Source organism: Lepisosteus oculatus, unplaced genomic scaffold (assembly GCF_040954835.1).
Source record: "Lepisosteus oculatus isolate fLepOcu1 unplaced genomic scaffold, fLepOcu1.hap2 HAP2_SCAFFOLD_213, whole genome shotgun sequence".
NCBI lineage: Eukaryota > Metazoa > Chordata > Actinopteri > Semionotiformes > Lepisosteidae > Lepisosteus > Lepisosteus oculatus.
In genome coordinates this window covers 102,501-122,504 of record NW_027167753.1, presented here as the reverse complement: position 1 = coordinate 122,504, position 20,004 = coordinate 102,501, and the positions used below count along the sequence as shown (strand labels likewise).

Genomic DNA, 20,004 nt, shown 5'->3' with positions numbered 1-20,004 from the left:
CAGTAAGTAGCACAGGCTACTTGGGGAATAGCCCGATGTGTTTTAAAACGACCCGAGCCAGGTAGGAGTCGAACCTACAATCTCCTAATCCGTAGTCAGATGCATTATGCATTGCGCCACTGTCCCTGGTGTGACACTACAGGAATGTAACCCAGTGATCTCAGCCCTGCAACTAGTAAAATATTACCCCCGGTCCATTCTTTTCCAAAAGTGAGAAACACCTGTTTTCTACATTTTGTCTGTTTTAAAACCATATCTCTTTAAACCAAACCAAGAGTTTGTCTTTTGCACTGATATTCTGATTCATTTCGATTTCAAAGAAAAAAAAGCATTACCTTCCAAAGCATCATAAAATTGTCCCTTCTTCCAGACTCTACTTCTCTCTTGTAGTAGTACAGTAGACCTTTCCAGGTGAGCAGATCACAGAGTCCGAAATGAGCTTCCTCCATCAAGCAAAGTACCTGAACATGACTCTGTCTTCATAAAAGCGCCCCTGTAATAAAGAAATTAAATCCGAAATCAAGAGGGCAGTTGCCTACTGAAGTTCAAGAAGTCATCAATTTTAACCTAGCAACACATTAAAGGCTGCATCTATACAAGTACGATTCTAGAAATGCTCACCAGATTACGTTTTAAGAAGGAACTGCGCCTCAGGTTCCGCCGAGATCTTAACTCGGATGGCAGGATTCAGAGTCCGGAGTGCGGACTGATGGCGCACGGAGGGTCCACATACTGTGGATCCCTCAGTGATCTTCCGCGTATTCAAACCGCCAGCATGTGACTCCCCTGTCCCCGTGACCTCATTGCTCTGCTCTCTCCTCTGTGCAGCCGAGCCCGACTCATGGTAAAGTGGAAAAAAATATGCCCTCAACGTGAGATTTACTCTGGACGAGGATAGATGTTACCTTTTTATCGTTGAATAGGATGTATGTGATGTGGCGACTAGGTTCAATATTGTATCCTCTTTAAAAGATTAAGGACTGGGGTGAGCGTGATTTACCACCCTTTCAGCTAAGGACCCGACATGCGCACCGTTTAAGCTGCATAGACTCGGTCGATTAACTCTTCTCCATTAGCAGGGTTAAGGTTAAAGAAAAAAAACATTGCTGACTTCTTTTTTTTTTGCCAGCCGCTAGCGCTGATTAGCAAGGTTTGTATTTCATGTTTTGCAAGTTGCATCCATTTTAAGAAAAACAAGTCGCGTTAAAGACAGGAAATGAATACTTGCATTTAATTAAGTCTAGCCGTAGGCGGTTGTCCATAATGACCAGTACTGTTCGAGAAGACAGAACAAAGAAGGCACCGCTGGGATTCGGACCCAGGATCTCCTGTTTACTAGACAGGCGCTTTAACCAACTAAGCCACGGCGCCCCAGGAGTGTTGTCCTTTTGCAGCCACTTGGACACACCTTTAGAAAAACATTTTGTTAACAGGCATTCTGCCTCAGCCTAAACACCTATAGCTTGCAAAGTGCATGCTATTAGACAGGCACCTCTGCAAGACCTTAAGAGTCTCTTAAACTAGTGATAGTAAGGTGTTCCCAACGGGTGATGTTCGGCTTTCAAATCATCTCTCCGTGGAAGCGCCGAGATGCAGCTGTTTAAGGCTTAGAAGCATCTGACTGTTTCACTACCTAGCTGATCACTGTCAGTCAGGGAGCTCAGAGGTGAAAAGCCTGTCTGAGAGACAATTCGCCGTCGATCAGTTCAATATGTTCCGTACCAGCTCGGCGCACCTGAGATCATCTTGGTAGCCGTGTAGCTCATATAGGTGAGAGCGTGTGTGTGTACCACCGTGATTGGATGCCGGCCCTTCTCAGGTCACAGTAAACCTTCTGCTCAAAAAAAGTGAGGTTTTATTTAATCTCTGACCAAGGGAAACGTTTCATTTTTTCAAAGAAATGTTTGTTAAAAAATAAAGTCATAGTTCAATGGGATTCAATCATAGACCGTGTGATATGGAAGTCAGGAACCTAACCCACAGCACCACCAGCACAGTCACGTGCTGAGTGCTGAAAAAGCACTACAGAAACATTATCGACAGACAATGTACAGCGTGTACTATTCTTGTGTTGCGGTACATGAATATAATTATATCGTTATTAATTTCTAATTTATAACTTTATTAACTTTATAAATTTATAAATTAACTTTATAAATTTATTAACGTTATTAATTACTTTCACGACGCACAGACAGGGCGCGGGGAGCCGCCGCCTGCAAACACAGCTCCAGGCAGGACTCCACTCCGCAGGAGCCGCAGAGCAGAGGAGATGGGGGCAGCTTAGCTCCTGTGCAGAGACCTGAGCTGCTGTTGCTGCAGACACTGTCTTTTCTGCACTCGGGGTAGGAGTGAATGTTGAGTTGCCCTTAGAAATGAAGCAGAGCACTTCAACGGCACGGGTGTGTGTGTGTGCGCCCTGGTGATTCTGGGAGACAGATTGAACCTGGGCTAAAAGAGAGGGGGCTTAGCCCTCTTCCATTTGCTAGTTCAAAGTTGTACAACCCATTTGTATCTGCTAGGCGGCGCAGTCGTCGTGCACAAAGAACGCTTTGAAAAGCGTCAAAGGCAAGTCATTCCGAGTTGGTCGTTTGTGTTTTCCGTTCAGACGCGAAATGCTGAAATGATCTCTCGGCTCCTCGGTTGTCATTTCTGCTCCTTAAAGGAATCACAGCACCCGTCGGCTTCCAGCACGGTGGGTCGGGACACAATGCCGGGGGTCGGAGAGAGCGATGTCTTCCTCGTTAGTATAGGACCTGTCACCTGTCCCCACCTGTCACGCGGGAGACCGGGGTACATAAGGACGCGCATTGAAGTGAAAGCAGGATGCGCTGCGACATGCACTGTGCAGATCCCGCCACACTAAGGGGTGAGTGGGTCTGTTCGATCACAGCGCTAGGCGAATCCCCAATCCCCTTTTGTGCGTGGCGACAAAAGAAGTCTGTTTCCGCCCGGTTTCGAACCGGGGACCTTTCGCGTGTGAGGCAAACGTGATAACTACTACACTACGGAAACGGTGGTAAGATATGCCCAGCGGCCCAGCGTTGAGCTTCGCCATTGCGATTCAGCTGCTTCCAGTGCCTTTATTGGAGTGCGCTGATGGACCGTGCTCTCTCTCCAGAGACCAGCACGCCTGTCATGGACGGAGCAGGAAAGGCGCTGCCACATTCTACAGCCCTCTCCACGCAATCGACGAAATCTGGCTACTGAAGTGGAGAAAATCGCCTCTCCAGAAAGTGCAAATATCATCTTGGAGAGTATAAATCCTATTGCCGAAGGTCAGCTCTGTCTACCAGAGTGACCCTCCCACCTCCTGCAGCGATGGTCAGCTCGTCTCACACGCGAGAAGTTTTGGCTGGAAACAAGCGCCCCCTCTTCTCGCACGTTTTGCACGTTCGAGAAGGATCTTCTTCACATTCGCCCATGCAGTTCCCAGTCTTGTGGACGAGGACAAAAAGAACACACAAGGGCTCATCCAGGAGTTGAACCCAGGACCTCCCGCACCCTAAGCGAGACTCATACCCCTAAACCAATGAGCCACGGCAGCACTTTCCATTTTATTCTGTCAGCGAGCTTGAGGACGGGGGAGAGGCGTCATTCGCTCGTCCAGTCAGACCTTCATCAATAAGTCAAGAAAGCTGCAATTACACGACTGCCTTGCAGACGAAGGGCAGTGAACTGCACCCGGTAAGAGGGGAACAAGCGGCACTAGGTGACACCGAGGCATAACCCCAGCGAGGGGGGTTAGCTTGCATGGTACAGCGCTCGCTTTGCATGCGAGAGATAACGGGATCATTTCCCACGTCCTCCAGGTGTGTGCTTAGAGCTTGATGTGCCGAAAGGTGTCCTTTAGCCTGTGGTCACGCCTTGCATGGAGAGCGTCATGCAGCTGTCAATCATTTTGCAGCCACGCCCCCTCTTCATCTTCTCTCTGCCTTAAGCGTCTCCGCCACTCTCTCTTGACATTTCATGTCAGCATGTCAGAAGTCCGAGTGACGTTTTTAATGGCTGAGTGAGGGCACGATGCTGAAGCAGAGAGGCCACTTCAGCCAGAGAGACTTGTGCTAGGTGAGATCTGAAAAACGGACTCGCAACAGAAACAGACCAAAAAAGTATCGGTGAGATCAAAAGGCAAATGCAACATCCAGCAGAGGGCGTCTAAAGATTAGGGAACGGGCGACTGAAATCCATATGAGGCAAACTTTCCAGCTGTGTACTGCAGCTGGCCTCGTTGGCGTAGTTGGTAGCGCGTCAGTCTCATTGTCTGAAGGTCCTGAGTTTGATCCTCACACGGGGCAGGGCTGCTTCCTCTCTTGCTCTTTTCAAACACTTGCGGCAACTGTTCGCTCATAACCACGTCTGGAATGCGTGACCTTTACATGGGGGAGAAGCAACGCCGCATCCCTTTTCTAAAGAACATTCACATTCAGAAATAAGTCAAGAAATTTGCCATTACTTTAGCTCGCGCTGCTGTCAGCCTGCCCATGTTGCCAAAGAAAGATTCACTCGGCGTCAACATGACAGAACAGCGATCACTTGAAAACACTGTTCCACACTCCGTAAGCAAGAACTTCAGTGTTTGCAGTCACCCGATATGCCGATAGTCAAAGGAGTACAAAACATGAAGCGTCAAAAGACAAGATGAGTTGATGGAAAGAGCCTTGAATTGATGAGCACAAAAGTTCAGCTCGTACAATAGGCAACGAAGGTCCCGGCGTCATCATCGCACTTGAAAGGACTGCCTTGCAGACTAAGGGCAGTGGGAGGTTGCTGTTTTCAGATGGAGGCATTGGGATGGTGGGCCGAGATCTATTCTTCTTAAGGAATTCTTCATCGTGAAAGATCGGTCCACAGGTCATCCAAAGAACTTACAAATTTTTTGGACTCAGGGAATCACGTGCTTCCGGAAGGGAGTGAAGTGCTCAAACACATGACATGCCCCCTTGATCTCACATGCACAATTCTGCTGCAACATGCACAGCTACCGTCCACACCAGGCAGTGGGGCTTCAGCAGAATTTGCTACGCCACCTGCAATAACATATCCAGCTGCACACATATACATGGCCCCTCTGTCCTTTTCAGGATCTCAAAAAAAAGCATAGCATGGTTTTCCTGCAACCTGATTGACCGCATCTCCCTCAGAATGTGCCCCGTTGCATTCATTGCTGAAGCAGGACGGAGGCTAACGGACATGCCAGAACAGTTAGGCTCAGCGATCTCTCCAAAATATTGTGGTTGTAGTGGAAGAAATATGGTTTAAATTGTACCTTGGTATTTCAAACTCTCTCTAGAATGTTATCCTTTTCTATTTTATTTTGACAGGAACTGGCTAATGACACTAGATGAAAAGAGAAGAAAGAAAACACAACGTTTCGGCCGTGGAGCCTTCTTCAGGTGTGAGGGCTCCACGGCTGAAATGTTGTGTTTTCTTTCTTCTCTTTTAAGCATGGAATAGACCTATTACTTGTTCCTTTGCAGCCTACGCATGCTGACACAGCTCCCCACCTGAACTGCTTATGATGCCTGGTAGTTTGTGGTACTTGGGTATTGTCTTATGTTTGCTCAAACTGCATATGTGTGATTGCATATTTTTGGGTATTTTCATATGTCAATATTTAATTCACTGACATTCCTGTATGCTTGGAAGAAAGGTAGATTGGATTTGGCACAGGACGCCTGCCCATATTTGTTGATCATTGTTGGGCTGGAAAAACAATGATAAAAAGTGTATGAAAAAAGCTCTCTCCAATATTTCCCTTCTCTTCGCCATGGTTACACTGCCTGTTCTTTCCGTCTTTTGTCCTTCTACAAAGATTCCAGGGCTCTTTTTCCACCATAATATCAGAAGCCAAAAAATAACCATCTAATGTGTAAACAGCATTTGTAATGTTGGTAGCTGGAAGAGGTTAAGTATGTTTGCAAGACCTAGTTGATTACACCAGACTTACTTTGTTGTTGTCAGTTTTTTTTTTCTCTTTTAAAGGCTGTAGGTGGGGTGTGATGGACTGTACCACTATCATAGAAGATTTTTTCAGGACACATCGCAGTTCCATAGTAGAATTTATCAATAGTAGAATTCCATAGGACATTATTTACCAACATATTACCCAGTGTGAGACTCTGCCAGTAAACCTCAGAGTATTGAGTTCTCCACTGATAAAGATGGCTGTCTGAAGTCATGAAATCCACTGCTGGGATGCCTGAGAGACAGTAATTGAATCTTGGCTGGAATTAGGCTTTCTATTAGTGTTGATCTTTGGGAATTATGTGGTAAAAAGGGAAAACTCCTTTACTTTAGTCACTTTGAATGTTCAAATGTACAGAACCTGCAAAACTAAGCGATGAAAAAAATCCATCACCACTCTCATGATAGCATAACTCATAGTCTCTGCTGTTGTGTAACAATACACACTTTCAATTTTCTTATCGCCTGTCTCCAGAGAGAATCTTGTTAGTGCTGATGACCTTGAATTAGACCTTATTGACTCTGTAAAACAATCTTCCTCTGCTTAGAATTTCACTCAGATTGATTATGTTCTCAGATTATTCCTGGCAGGACTGAGTTTCCAGGAAATGAAAAGTGAAAGAAAAAGTACAGAAGATCAGCCCTTGAATATACAACATTGTGCAGTGAGATTGTTAAATGTATTAGCTGCTATCCCGTGCTAGAGCCTGTCGTGGTAAGCAGTGGATGACAGGATCTAGCATAGATACTAATGAAACACTGTTAATGAAAGATAAAACACTTGAGTCTTATTTTAGTTTTCCATTTCCCTTTCATTTGTGATGTACTGTACAACAGGCCACAGAACATGCACAAAAACAGATATGCACACATTCACACCAGGCAATGACAGTCTGCCCAGTCAGAATCTGAGCTGAGGTATCAGAATTCTGAATTCCCTGAATTCTGTCATGGATCATCCACAATAAGGGCAATGTTTGAACACGAGGATCCCCAGGAGAGAGCCTAGTAACACAAATCTTGGAGCAAAAGCAGATGATTAACTTCATAGTTTGTGTGGTTGAGCCAAAGTTGAGCATGAGGATATGTGAGTCACCATTCTTAGAAATGGATCCAACTTCAGACAGGCGTCAAAAGTAAGAGTATACAGTGCTGGGGCAATGACACTTCAATGATCAGAAGGATAACAAGAGTTTTAATGCATTGAAATTGATTTTCTGGTGATGCACACTGTCATGGAACTATTAATTTTTTAAGGATCACTTACTGACGTCAGACAGCTGCCAATTCTCCAGACTGGAAGGATGAACAGTTTATCCCCCTAGGTACCATATTTCCATATTTCGAAGCATTGGAATAATACATGTCATACAGCAACATAAAAACAGGAAGACAAGTATCACAGCCCCTATAATCGGTGTTAGTAACTTAAAAGAAAAACATTCCCCCTGGCCCAAACAGTGATTCTAACCAGGAGAGAAAAGCCAGTGTATCTTTTATGCCTCTCTCTTTATTCACCATGTCTTTTAGTTCTTTCAAATGCTGAATAGCGAGCGTAATATTTCCGTAATCATCGTCATTAGCTGGAATATATGTACAACAGGAGTCTCCTACTAAAGCATAGACTCCTCCAGATGCTGCATTTTGAAGGTCCAGCACGAACCTGTTCTGAAGTACCATTAATCTAACTCCCCTTAATTCTTGTTTGATAGCGTCTAAGCCTTCTAACGTGATATTAATAAAAGAGTACATTTCATAAAAAGTCGCATGGGTGAGGCTGTAGAATGAGGCATTAAACCACATATATAACAAGATGCATTAAATTTCTTTAACTTTACAGTATGATTTATAAATTTATACCACAAATTACTCATATCCCCCTCATTATCAGTTTCATTCAGCCAGTTTGTATACAAAGAGGCTTCGTGTTTAGATTCTTCCTCTTTTGGGGTGGTGACAGGCTTCTACATAAAAAGGAAAAAGGCTGTGCACATCAGTCCCACGCAGGTTATCCCCATCTGTCCTTGTGGAGACATCACTCCTGCGCTTTGCTCAGTTCGTTTGTGACCTTTTTACAGTGGGAAGCATGAATCCAGGGCACCATTTCTGTGACCTTCACAGCAGTGGCAGTGGTCAGCAGCACCTGGTACAGCCCCCTCCACCTGAGTGAACACCATTTCTTTTTCCTGAAGTCTTTCACCAGAATCCAGTCTCCTTATTCACTCATTAGTTCTTACAGCACAGGTAAATCCCTGTGGGCTGGAGCCCAGCATAATCTTAGGCTTTTTTGGTCAACATTGGTCAACAGATTGGTCAACAACTGGGTAATAACTCTTAGAAAAATCTACACATTGTTCCCCTGCCTCAGCTGTGACGTTTTGCAGAACAATTCTAGCTGAAGTTGTAAAATTTCTCTTTGTTCCGTTCCTGCAAAACATCTTATTATGAGCAAACAAACCACAATAATCATTTGCATCTAGGGGAATCACTCCCAAGGGTAACCCCCCTTAAAGCTATATTGTTCTACCCATCAGGTTCTGCCACTAGATAAGAGAACCTTTCCCATGAAATCATTTTTTGACCTTCATGATCCCTTCAGGGTGTACAATTAGCACAGAAGCAGCAGCTTTAGTCCACATGTTTTTCAAACAGGATATTAACGATATGATCATAACGAATAATACCAGACCCACAAATATGTATTGAACCAGAGACCCTCTCCATGTTCCTAGCACAGACTGTAGCCATGTACCAATGCCCCAATCATCTGGATTATAATTATGATATATATTTTTCTTCATCATAGATGTGCTTTGCTAAGTCCTAGCAACCTACAATACTACAATAGAGAATTAGCAAATTCAACAATCCATTCCTCCAGCTAAATTCATCCCTCCAGGAAGTTTCATTGATTGGCCCGTGATGATATCAAACAGGCTGTTACACAGTTCTGTTTGATCCAGCCCGCATCCCATGGCGTTCCTTCAGTCTGATGTCTAGTCGATCTTTCAGAGATCTGTTCCTTCATTCCACTGTTCCAGCAGACTGAGGGTGATCTCAGTCCATCTCACTCCGAACAATGCAGCCACAGCCTGACACACCTTCCCTGTGAAGTGTGTTCCTTGATCATAATACAAGGGGCAGGGCAGTGCCCACCGAGGGCTTATCTCTGTTATCAAGTGTTTGGTAGACACAGAGGCAGTGGCAGCAACCCACCAGGAAAACAGATTATAAGAGCCCAGGTTTCCCTTTACAATTTTCAATTTCCCAGGTTTGAAAGGTTCCTCAGTAGCAGGCCTTTTGAGCTGTTGCACCCGCACCTGAACTGTCGTTGAGTTCCTTTGATAAACATTACATCCAGATACCACATAAGTGGTTACGGCTTCAAACCCGGTTCTCACCCAGTTTTGGGTAACCGGCACACCATTTGACTCCCACCTGGGTGTCCAACAGAGTGCATTTGTCGGGCTATAAAGGGCATTAGGCTGTGAGGGCATGCAGGGCGTCTGGTGTGCTGTCAGCTCCACACCCCATCATCATGCAGCCCCACAATCTTTTCTAACCATGTCCATTTCTCTGCTTCACAGAGGTCTCAGACTACTGTTCTACAAGTATTGCTCACCTGACAGTTGCATCTGCAAAGTTGTTCCCTCGAGTTACTGGAAACATTTCTTTATTATGTGATTTACACATTACCACAGCTACTTCAGTCAGTAGCTGCAAAGCTTCTAACAGTTCAGAGATAAACCCAGCATTCTTAACTGGAGTCCCTGCTGTGTTGAGAAAATCCCTATTCCTCCACCACCATCCAAAATTGTGGCATGCACCAAATGTATATATAGAGTCTATATACATATGCAGCCATTCAAAACAAGCGGGGTATGCTGCGGTATAACACGGTGGGCGTGTCGCAGTATACCGCATCATACCGGACGCAAATTAGATTATGTTAATAGTATCCGGAATCACCTTGTAAAATCGCCAGGTGGAGCTAATAAAGGTTAACCTCTCCTGTACAGCATTTGAGCTGTCAGCAGAAAACGTCGGTTTTGAATCCTGATCACTGCTGAGGGACAATCTTTATTCAATTAAGAATTTAAGGTGTATACTCTTTAGACTTTAAATTTAAACAGTGTATTACAGCATGTTAATCATTAAACATTAAAAAGGCGGTATATTTTATAAAAGCAAGATTGTTCTGTTGGACAAAAGTACACAACCTACCACCTTTATCATAAATATTTTAATTATGCAGGAATATTTTATGCATCAAAGTCTTTACTGAAGATATTACTAAGAGTATTAATAATGAATGACCTTGGACAAGCTGTAAGCTCAAAGTATTACCCTGGTCCACATTCTTTGTAACCGTCTTTGTAAACGAAAATAGTTTATTTTTTCATTGACAAAAAGTAACACCACAGCATTTAGTTGATCCGATCACGCATTCATTTCTAATCATACAATGTAATTCTTGAGAATCTCCGATTCACCATGCCTTTCACATGCTCATAAACGATTTTAATTTAGGAATATAAACATATTAATGTATGTAAACTGTACTGTATATTGCCAGTCTTGGTAGTTTAAAGAAAAAATACACACCAGTATTCCATTTCTCCCTAAACATTTTAAGCATCAAAGTCTTACATGTTGTTATTTGGGAAACATTTTTACGTGCTCCTTCTGACCATATTAGGATTATATACTTTGTGAAAAGTGATAGTATTTAACCTTTTCTGTGAATTCGCTTGTTATCTAACAAATGCATACTTTTAGAATTTGATTAACAGGGAATATAATATGGAATTGCGTATCTAAACAACTTAATAATGATATAATTATAATAATGTACTGTCTGGCGGAATAAACTGAAGAGGTTAGTTAATGCGACACGGAATTATTACCTCTTTTTACACTTGAGAACAAATGAGAACATTCCACTCAGTGGGATGTTATCTCAAGCACCTGCTAATTCGTTTTACACCACTGGACGACAGGAGAATGTGACTGTACTGTATCTGTACAGAATGTATCTTTCAATCAATACAGTAATTGATTAAAATCGCAATCGTGCGTTTAATTAAATGCCTTTTTTGATTCACAATCTGAAAATGAAAACAGCGGTAAAGTCACCTTGAATTTAAAAAAAACGATTTTGGCACGCCTGTAGCATTTTCACGAAACCTCCTAAAGTTATGAGAACACTTGCTTTGTGTATAAAGTACATTGTGAATGTTTTCACAGCCTTCACTTTGTTGTTTTTATGCCATTTTTTTGACCACACACAAATATTCCTATGTCCGTATCTTCGCAAGGGAATCAGTGCGAATTTTAATACTAATTAAATGACCGCGGGCACTTTCCACCCCCGCTACATTCTCAGAGTAGAACAGACTAACCTTCTAATGAAAGACGGTCCACCTCCCACGGACAGGAAAAGTGCCCACAGGCACTTAAACTTAATATGGTCAGTAACAGTAAAGAGTAACATGGTCAGAATGTTTAGGGAGAAAGTGGAATACTGGTCTGTATTTTTTCTTTAAACTACCAATACTAGCCATATACAGTCTGTAATGTAGGGATTTCTATATGTCTTTATTTAGTGGTTACATTAGTGAAAAGGCTAAACTTTTAGCTTCAGTAACGCGTACGCGTACGCGTACGCGTACGTATGGTGTACATGTTTGTTTTGGGTTTTGCTTGTTCACATATCTCCCCTTTTTATAAAACAACGTGGTTGAAAACTGTTCCAGAGACACTGTTGTTTCATCAGTTAAAAGTACATCATGAAATGCCTCTCCCTGTTCAATCTACTGTTAAAAAGAAAAGGAGCATAAAGCGTCTGATGGTCATAAACGATATTCATTTAGGAACAGCATCAGAGATATGTTTTTAACTGCACTGCATCGGAGAGAATACCATAGTGTGTTTTTTTTTTTTACTCCCTGGCGGAAATTGGCTTCCATAAGAATCAATATGGCTCAGAGATTAAATAAAACTTCACTCGCACCAAACAAATGTATATTTCTAATCACAACATGATCGAATTTAAGTCATTTTAATAACAATGAATAGTCACCTATGCGTTACAATATAAACATTTATATTGATTTAAATCGCGTTTAAATCGCCGTTATTTAAAACCCATAAATAAAGCTGATACTGTTTAGACTTTTAATTATTTAAAACTGTATTACAGCAGCACAATGCACAATGCAACGTAAATCGCTATCTTTGTCTTCTGTGTAATAATGTTCACCTCTCTGTCCAGCAAATTAACAATAGTAATAATAATGAACTTTATTGTATATGGCGCCTTTAAAGGTGGCTCCTCAAAGCACTTTACAGGTTAAAAACAATAACAACAATACTGTTTGACTGGGCAAACGATTTTTTTTTTAAGAACTACAAAATGAGATATAATGATGTGTTCCGGTTTAGACATAAACGAAGAGCATAACACGTGGGCGGCGTAGCAGTCGGCTCTGGCTTTCCCATCTACTGTATACCGATACGCTGCATACAACCCCCCTCTCTGCGGGAGTTCTGGCTGTGGCGAATTAAACCGGTTTCACAAGTATTTTCAAAGTAGAAGGGGGCGAGATTTCCAGCAAAAGACACCTCCCCCCCTCAAAAACCAAGGAAGTACAGTACTTACTAGTTAAGAAAGCTAGACTCCTCAATGAAATCGCTTTAACATGCTAATGCTTTGGTGTAACAGTCCGGGCGTGGCCAGCTTCTAATGTCAACCTGACTATGGCGAAAGGAACCCTCCTTTCATTGAAAGACTATGAACATATTCTAGCCATAAATGAATTAATAGCAAACATGGTTTACATAAAATACATTTTTCCAAGAAAGTTTAGCCTTTGTTACTAATGAAACCACAAAATAAAGACATAAATATAGAAATCTTAATATTTTTAAAATACATGACTTTGCTAAAATTTATTTGAAAATAAAAACGATTACAAACGCCAGCAGATAGAGAGAACAGGGGAGGGATGTTGGTTTTGCATAAGGGGTGGGGCTATAGAAATGAGGTCTATTTGAGAATGTGGAGTTACATGTTCTGGCTGTTGGTGAATTATCGTTGTTGAGTATGGCGTGTTGAGGTATTGATTTTGTGTAATGCTTTATGTTGAAAATTTAGGTGGATTTTGTTTATAATAACGAGGATAAACTGGGATGGGAGGAGGATTTGGTTTTGCATAAGGGGCGGGAATATGATAATTTGAGGAATTTGAGAGAGATTCACAGAGATTCCCTCTGCTGTGACCCAGGGAACCTGCAGTCAGGTAACATTATTTCTCACAACTACCAGGTATTGAGTGAGATTGACCTGATTGTTCCTGCCTCAACGGCAGGGTTGCCAATACACCCAGTCCCCCAGAAGGGACAGGGAATGAAAGCCAAGCCGGTTTTCTTACAGCCACCAGCTCAGTTTGTCAGTCTGAGTCTGACCAACAGTGGTTCAGCCAGACTGGAGCTGGATGGGCAAGCCACCCGACTGTTAGTGCAGAACATGGAAAAGGGGGGTGTCAGAATCCCCGCCTGCACTGACATGGGCCTGGTGGGTGATGGTGAGTTCGAAGACAGTGAACTAGCTATCCCAGTGCTGGGGCAGCTCCCTGAACCCCTAGAGAGGGAAGGGGGGAGCGAGCAGGTGTCCTACACCCACGTCCAGCGAACGATTGTAAACATGCCGATAGAGGGATTCCTCAATCAGGAAGTGTGCAGGGTGGACCTGAACAGTGAGAATGGAGTAACAATCCCAGATCCCTCAGGTGCTCCAGATAACCACTAAGCCAAGGGTCAGGCATGCTCCACCGCTGCACCACCCCCTGCAGGGTTCCTAGAGCACAGGCATGAACAAATCGAAAAAGCAGATGTCCTGGAAATGGAGGAGCAGCATCAGCAGCTGCGTCAGATCTCCTCAGATTTCCAGGATGTTGGTGCCCAAGATGCCACATGGCATACTGAGAAAGAGACCATGTACATGCTGCGCCAGCTTAGAAAGGGGACAGTCACTCAGAAGGAGATGACTGGGATCAGCCACCCGAAAAGACTTTTGGGAGGACTGATTGCTGCCGCCACTGTTGTGTGTTTGCTATTTCTGGTAGGTTTGTGTGCTACTGGCACTCTCACCCTGACTGCCCCAAGAAGGCAGGTGTCAGAGGTGCCAGAGGGTAGTGACAGACTGTATCAACAGCAGCAAAAGTTGGAAAGCTTAGGGAAAACCCTACAGGCAACTTCCTATGCAACAGGGTTGAATCTTATCCCCCACCTAGTGGACATGATTGTTGGTGTTATACAGTGGGTTTATGCTTGTGTGCAACAGGCCAGAATGTTGACACAAGACCTGTTAAGGGAGCTTAGTGCCACTGTAGCCAGTCTAGCCATAGCACAAATCCTAACCCACTTGATTTCACTCTTCTCAGTAGAGGAGTATGTGACATTAAACCCATTGCTCATAGCTCACCCAGAAGGCAATCCAAGATTGAATTCGGTTCCAAATCTTGAGATGGGTATGGCTACCAAAGCTATCCATTGGCTGTGTCTAACTGATCCACCAATGAAGGGTGTAAAGCTACTAACGAGCAGAGGGAGGTTAATGAACCCCATGAAGAGCAGATGGGAAGTAAATGGCTGGTCAGCACACCACATTTAACTGTCACTATAACTTGTGACAGGCATGATACAGCTACCACAATGCAGCTACCTAACCAACAGTTTCCTGCAAGTTCCCAAGGAGGCCATAGTACAGCATGGTAACTTAACACTGTACGGTCTGCAACCAGACAACATAAGACCAAACTTGAGGTCGTGGATGCCTTCAGGTGCCACACTATTGAATTGGATAGAAATCCAAGAAACAGTAAGCCCTGAAGATGTACAGGTAGTTAGTTTGCTTTAATGGAACAAACCTCCAAACCACCCTGGCAGGTGCCCAACACAGGTGTCATGGTTCATCAGGGGGGCTGGGAACAGGAACCGGTGTTATTGTAACACTGGTGCTGGGAAGCTGGATCATGACTGACAATGTACTCTGAATGCTGTACTCTTACATCAAGATGTACTCCGGGTAGCACGAATGAGTCAAAGGTAGCATTTCAAAAGAAAGGAAGTTACCTCTTCCCCAAATATCTGCCTACAGAGGTATCAGATACTGACAGTGAACTTCCTGATTTGTAATGCCTAGACTGAGATGATGTCTCCTACCTTGTTTATACATACTCCAGATGTTATTCATCCTGTTTGTTCCCAATGCTGGTTCCGGTATGAATTCTCGAGGAGTAATGTGGACATTTAAGGTTAATGTTCTAATGACAAGGGACATCACTTAACTCTGTTTTGTTTTGAAGGCAACAACGCCTCAGGACCTCGTGACCTTCAAAAAGGGGGGATATGTAGAGGCAATGCTTGTTAATAAGACAGAATTAAGTGTTGCTGTGCTTTCCCAAATGAGGCCCCATCTCTCTCTTCATCTCTGTGGCTGCACCACAGAGAAACTATTCATGCAGGCTGATTTAAAGATGTTTTCTTTTGATAAGGGACAGCTCCCAAATGGGGATGCACTTAGCTGAGCCTGGCTATCATGATCAATGGTCATCCATTGGCGCCTATCTGTCTAGGGAGTGCCAGATGGACATCTGGATTGCATTCCTAGGTGTCAGGAGTAAGTGACTCATATCTCACCTTGATCAACCAGTCAGGGATTGGTAGGGCCATGTAACCCATGTGGGACTCTGATGCCCATTAAACTTTCAGCCAATGACAAGCTGAAGTTCCTCCAGGTAAAAACAGGCAACAGAGAGCCTGGAGAAGGAGAACTAGTAGGACTATTCCAGTAGGAGAATTCTAAGGAGAATTCCAGGGGTGCAAGACAAATCCATGGCAGGACGGCCCAGGAGCAGAAGGCTCCCAAGGGCAGGACATTCTCACAGCGCGCCTCTTGACCATCCTGAGACTCAGCCCGGACAACCACGGAACGGCCAGTGCGTCTGAGTGCCAGTACTTTCCTCTGTTCTAAAAGTCGAGAGCGGAGGTTGCCACGAGTAACCAGAGGATCCACCCGAGGTTAGCATCAGCAGCAAACCTCATGAACAGGTCAGAACTGTGGACAGCTGAATCACTATTCAGAACAAGCGCTTCATCAGGAACGAATCGGTCCTCTTCCTGACCTGCTGGGACCCACAGTCATCTTTTCTCCTGTGCACAAACTTTGCTAGTTAAAGCCAACACTAACTAGCCGGTCAGTGAGCATCAGCAGCGCACCGTCGCAAGCAGCACAGCACAGCCTGGCACCTAGCCAGAGAGTGCGGATTGGACAGCAACAGCCTGCAACTGTTCCTTTGTGCCCACAGGAGATCTGAATCCCGAGAGATTGGATGAGTATTCAACTTCACTGCATTACAGCTCGAGAATTCCATTGTTATCCCAACCAGTTGATATCAGTTTAATTCCTAAGAGTTATGTACTTGTTTTGAGTATCTAATGTAGAAGTTGTAATCAAGTTCAATTATGAAACGGTCTAGATGAATGATATACTGAACGTATGTCCTCTTGATATATGTAACTCTTTGTAACTGAATGAATATATACCTTTTGTATTCTGATAACCCTCTCGATAAGATCTGTTAGGTTTACATGCATATTCTATGTATTAATAAATGTATCCTCGTGTATTAGTACCTGTGTGTGTGCGTTGTTTGAGTTATATCGCATAGTTGGATTCTAAAGCCATTAAAATAATTATTTTTGTGACTTACACAAAAATAATTTTTGGCTACAATTAATAATTGTCCCCGTAAATGCCCAAACTCTACAGAACTGGTGCCTCGTGAGAGCACACTACACCAGCTTCCGCGGGCTTGCAATACAATCGGCGAAAGCGAAAGCGAGAGCAAGGTGTTTAAAGACAGATTTTGTCGTGGTGACATCATGGTAGAAAGAAACGAACTTGTTACGTCTCAACAGAAACGCTCTTTAGCTCTTTCGGCTTTATGCAGAGAACAGCGTCTGTCGAGATCACTTTTGAGTCAGCGGGAAACGCCCTGTGCTGTCAGTTTGATTTCATATTGCTCGTAGCGGCGCCCGGTTTTTGTCTGTCAAACGTTAGGTTGCGCTCCTTCATGCTGCATCGTCGGCATGAGTGGAGCTTTTTAAACGTCTGTACTTACTGCGCCCCATAAGAAATCGTTTGTCCCCGTTCAAAAGAGATTGTGCGATGTCCTGCAGGGTTCGCAAAGCAAACCTTTGACAGTTTGAAAAGAGGAATTTATTCTACTTCCTGTGCGTGCAGTAGTTACAAAGTTGAACGTCTTTACACGATCTGCTGCAGTTTTCAGTGGGCGGGCTTTGTCAGATGGCTTGGAAAAACGCACTGTGTTTCGGCTCGGGAAACATCATGAGCAGCTATACTGTGTATAGCTGACTTTTAACGCATACAGAATTCATTAGAAATCATTGATTTCTCCAATTAACAAGGGTCCCTTAAAGGATGAGTCAAAGTAACGTTTAATCGGATTAGTTTCCTTAGAGCTGGTTCAGAGTTTGCTCAAGAGTGTACCTTTCACAGATGCGCAAAGAAGAATGTTGGGGGTGCACGCTACAAGGCGCCTTACAGCTATAGGGAGCGATTCGAGATGATTCGTGGCGTGTGCTCGTTCCCATATACCGTACGCCCCGGGGTGCAGTGCTAAGATGACGTACAATACCGCTTGGGCACGTAACGGCGTTATATGCAAGTGCGGGACGTGAGGGTTTTCGTTTGTTCGTTTTGTTTTGCTCTGCTTTGCTTTGTTTTGCTTTCCATCGCGTTGGTAAGAGCGTAAATAAAAAGGCGATTCCTGCGTCTACCACTAATGTAAGAGCTATTTCAAGTGCGACGTGGTGCGGCTTTTCAAATGCTTGTGGGCATTTCTCTGTTGTTGATTCTTTTTTTGTGTGTAACAAAGTGGCATTTTCATGTCCGGACGGGGAGACTTTATCATTCCGACATGAAGCCACCCTTAAGTCCTCTGAGGCGTGTCTGTCTGCAAGGCTTGTATTTTGGAAATGTTTTTTTGAAACGGAGAACGACTTTGAAATAGGCTTCCGCCGGCGCCTCGCGAGCCAGGTAAGATTGTATCAAAAACGCAGCCGCGGCGGGGCTTGCTGTAGTCGTGGCCGAGTGGTTAAGGCGATGGACTAGAAATCAATTGGGGTCTCCCCGCGCAGGTTCGAATCCTGCCGACTACGTTGTCCACCTCCTGTCGTTGTGTTCCGGCGCAAGCAAAGAAACGTGCGTCTTTGCTGTTCCTGGTGGTTTTAAAACGCCAAATCGCTTGTACCCGCTGCCTTGGAAATAAATTCTTCAGCGTCTGCGAATGGCATTTTGCAGCTGGAAGCAGATGTCGACGCTTTTTGCACAGAGCACCAAAAAAGCGTCTTTTTTGAAGGCCCAGGCACTGAGCATTGGTGGTTCAGTGGTTGAATTCTTGCCTGCCCCGCGGGAGGCTCGGGTTCGATTCCCGGCCAATGCAGTGGCTTTTGCAGCGAGCGGCTCCATCACTTGCATCCCCTTGCAACTCGCAACTCAAAAAACCCACTGAAGCTAAGCAGGTGTGAGCCAGGTCAGTACCCGGATGAGGGTGAGCTACAGGGAAAAACAAAGCTTCCAGCTGGAAGCGGTGTTAATGGTGCCGGCGGTGGGGCGCTCACCCTGAGGTCTGTGCGGGTCCCAATGCCCCAGTATAGTGACGGAGATGCTGTGTTGTAAAAGGGCGCTGTCTTTTGGATGAGATGTAAAACCGAGGTCACAGCGCTCTGTGGTCATTCAAAATGACCACCAAAACCTTTGACAAAAGCTCTTGGTAATTGATGGTCTTCAATAATGCTTCTCCTTTAGGTACATTTTAAATCAGCTGAAAAATGCTGTGAAATGGGGGGGCACTTCAGGCCAGTGTAGGATTTGGGTTACAAGAACCATGAAACTGCACGAGAAAGCCCGTACACTGAATTACACGGCTTTCTATTCAAAGGAGGACAAAAGAAATTCCCTGAGTTCGATTTTTTGCAGCACAGAGAGGAGCACTGTTGTGAGGCCGGTTAGCTCAGTTGGTTCAAGCGTGGTGCTAATAATGCCAAGGTCACGGGCTCGAGCCCCGTACTGGCCAGGTCCTTTTCTCCTCTCTTACCAAAGCTGTTAGGTTCCTTTCCGTGGTGAGAGGGGTTGTCATGCAACGCTGCCACATAGTGCCGACAGACAAGAGTGTTGCGGGAGAAGAGAAAAGTGTTTGAAGATTTAAGAGTGTCTTAGGTGGAGCCAAAATCAAGTGTCACAAATACAAGTGGGAGGATTTCCAATGTTTAATATGGTAAAAATAAGCGGAAGTTATCTGCCGGTCCGGCACAGTCTGCCATGCTTTTGTCATATACTGTAAAGTGGTGTCGAACTGGGTGTCGAACTGGAGCCTCACCATTTGCATATGTGAGGCTCCAGTTATACATCGAGTGTCACATTAAATGACAAAAATGAAGAGAGTTAAAGCAGCTGGAGAGGTTTTCTTACAACTTTTGAGCTGACACAGTTTTGGAAAATGTTTCCTTCACGCTGCACTGTACAACATAGGCAGCCAAGAGTCTCCAAAACAAAACAGAATTGACAGATAGGAGAAAATTCCCACTCATCCTGAAGTTCCCAAAATCCAGCACTGAGCGTAAACAAAGTGTCTAAGTAGCGTGGGAATGCTAACCCTAACCCTAGCTGGAGTTTGAGTAATCCAGCACTGAGCGTAAAAAGATGAGTCAAAGTAACGTCTAATCGGATTAGTTTCCTTAGAGCTGGTTCAGAGTCTGCTCAAGAGTTTACCTTTCACACATGCGCAAAGAAGAATGTTGGGGGTGCACGCTTCAAGGCGCCTTACAGCTGTAGGGAGTGATTCGAGACGATTCGTGGCGTGTGCTCGTTCCCATATACCGTACACCCCGGGGTGCAGTGCTAGGATGATGTACAATACCGCTTGGGCACGTAACGGCGTTATACGCAAG

At 44.2% G+C, this 20,004-nt stretch overlaps 3 non-coding genes across 3 annotated transcripts; 1 reads left to right on the top strand and 2 right to left on the bottom strand.

Moving 5' to 3' along the window:
* Positions 1 to 1,297: 1,297 nt before the first annotated feature.
* On the bottom strand, positions 1,298 to 1,371 carry trnat-agu (transfer RNA threonine (anticodon AGU)). The gene has a single exon. It is a non-coding gene; the product is annotated as a tRNA-Thr (tRNA).
* A 1,571-nt stretch (positions 1,372 to 2,942) lies between these two features.
* Positions 2,943 to 3,015, bottom strand: trnav-cac (transfer RNA valine (anticodon CAC)). The gene has a single exon. It is a non-coding gene; the product is annotated as a tRNA-Val (tRNA).
* Positions 3,016 to 18,131: 15,116 nt separating this feature from the next.
* Positions 18,132 to 18,213, top strand: trnas-aga (transfer RNA serine (anticodon AGA)). Its single transcript has one exon. It is a non-coding gene; the product is annotated as a tRNA-Ser (tRNA).
* Positions 18,214 to 20,004: the final 1,791 nt, after the last annotated feature.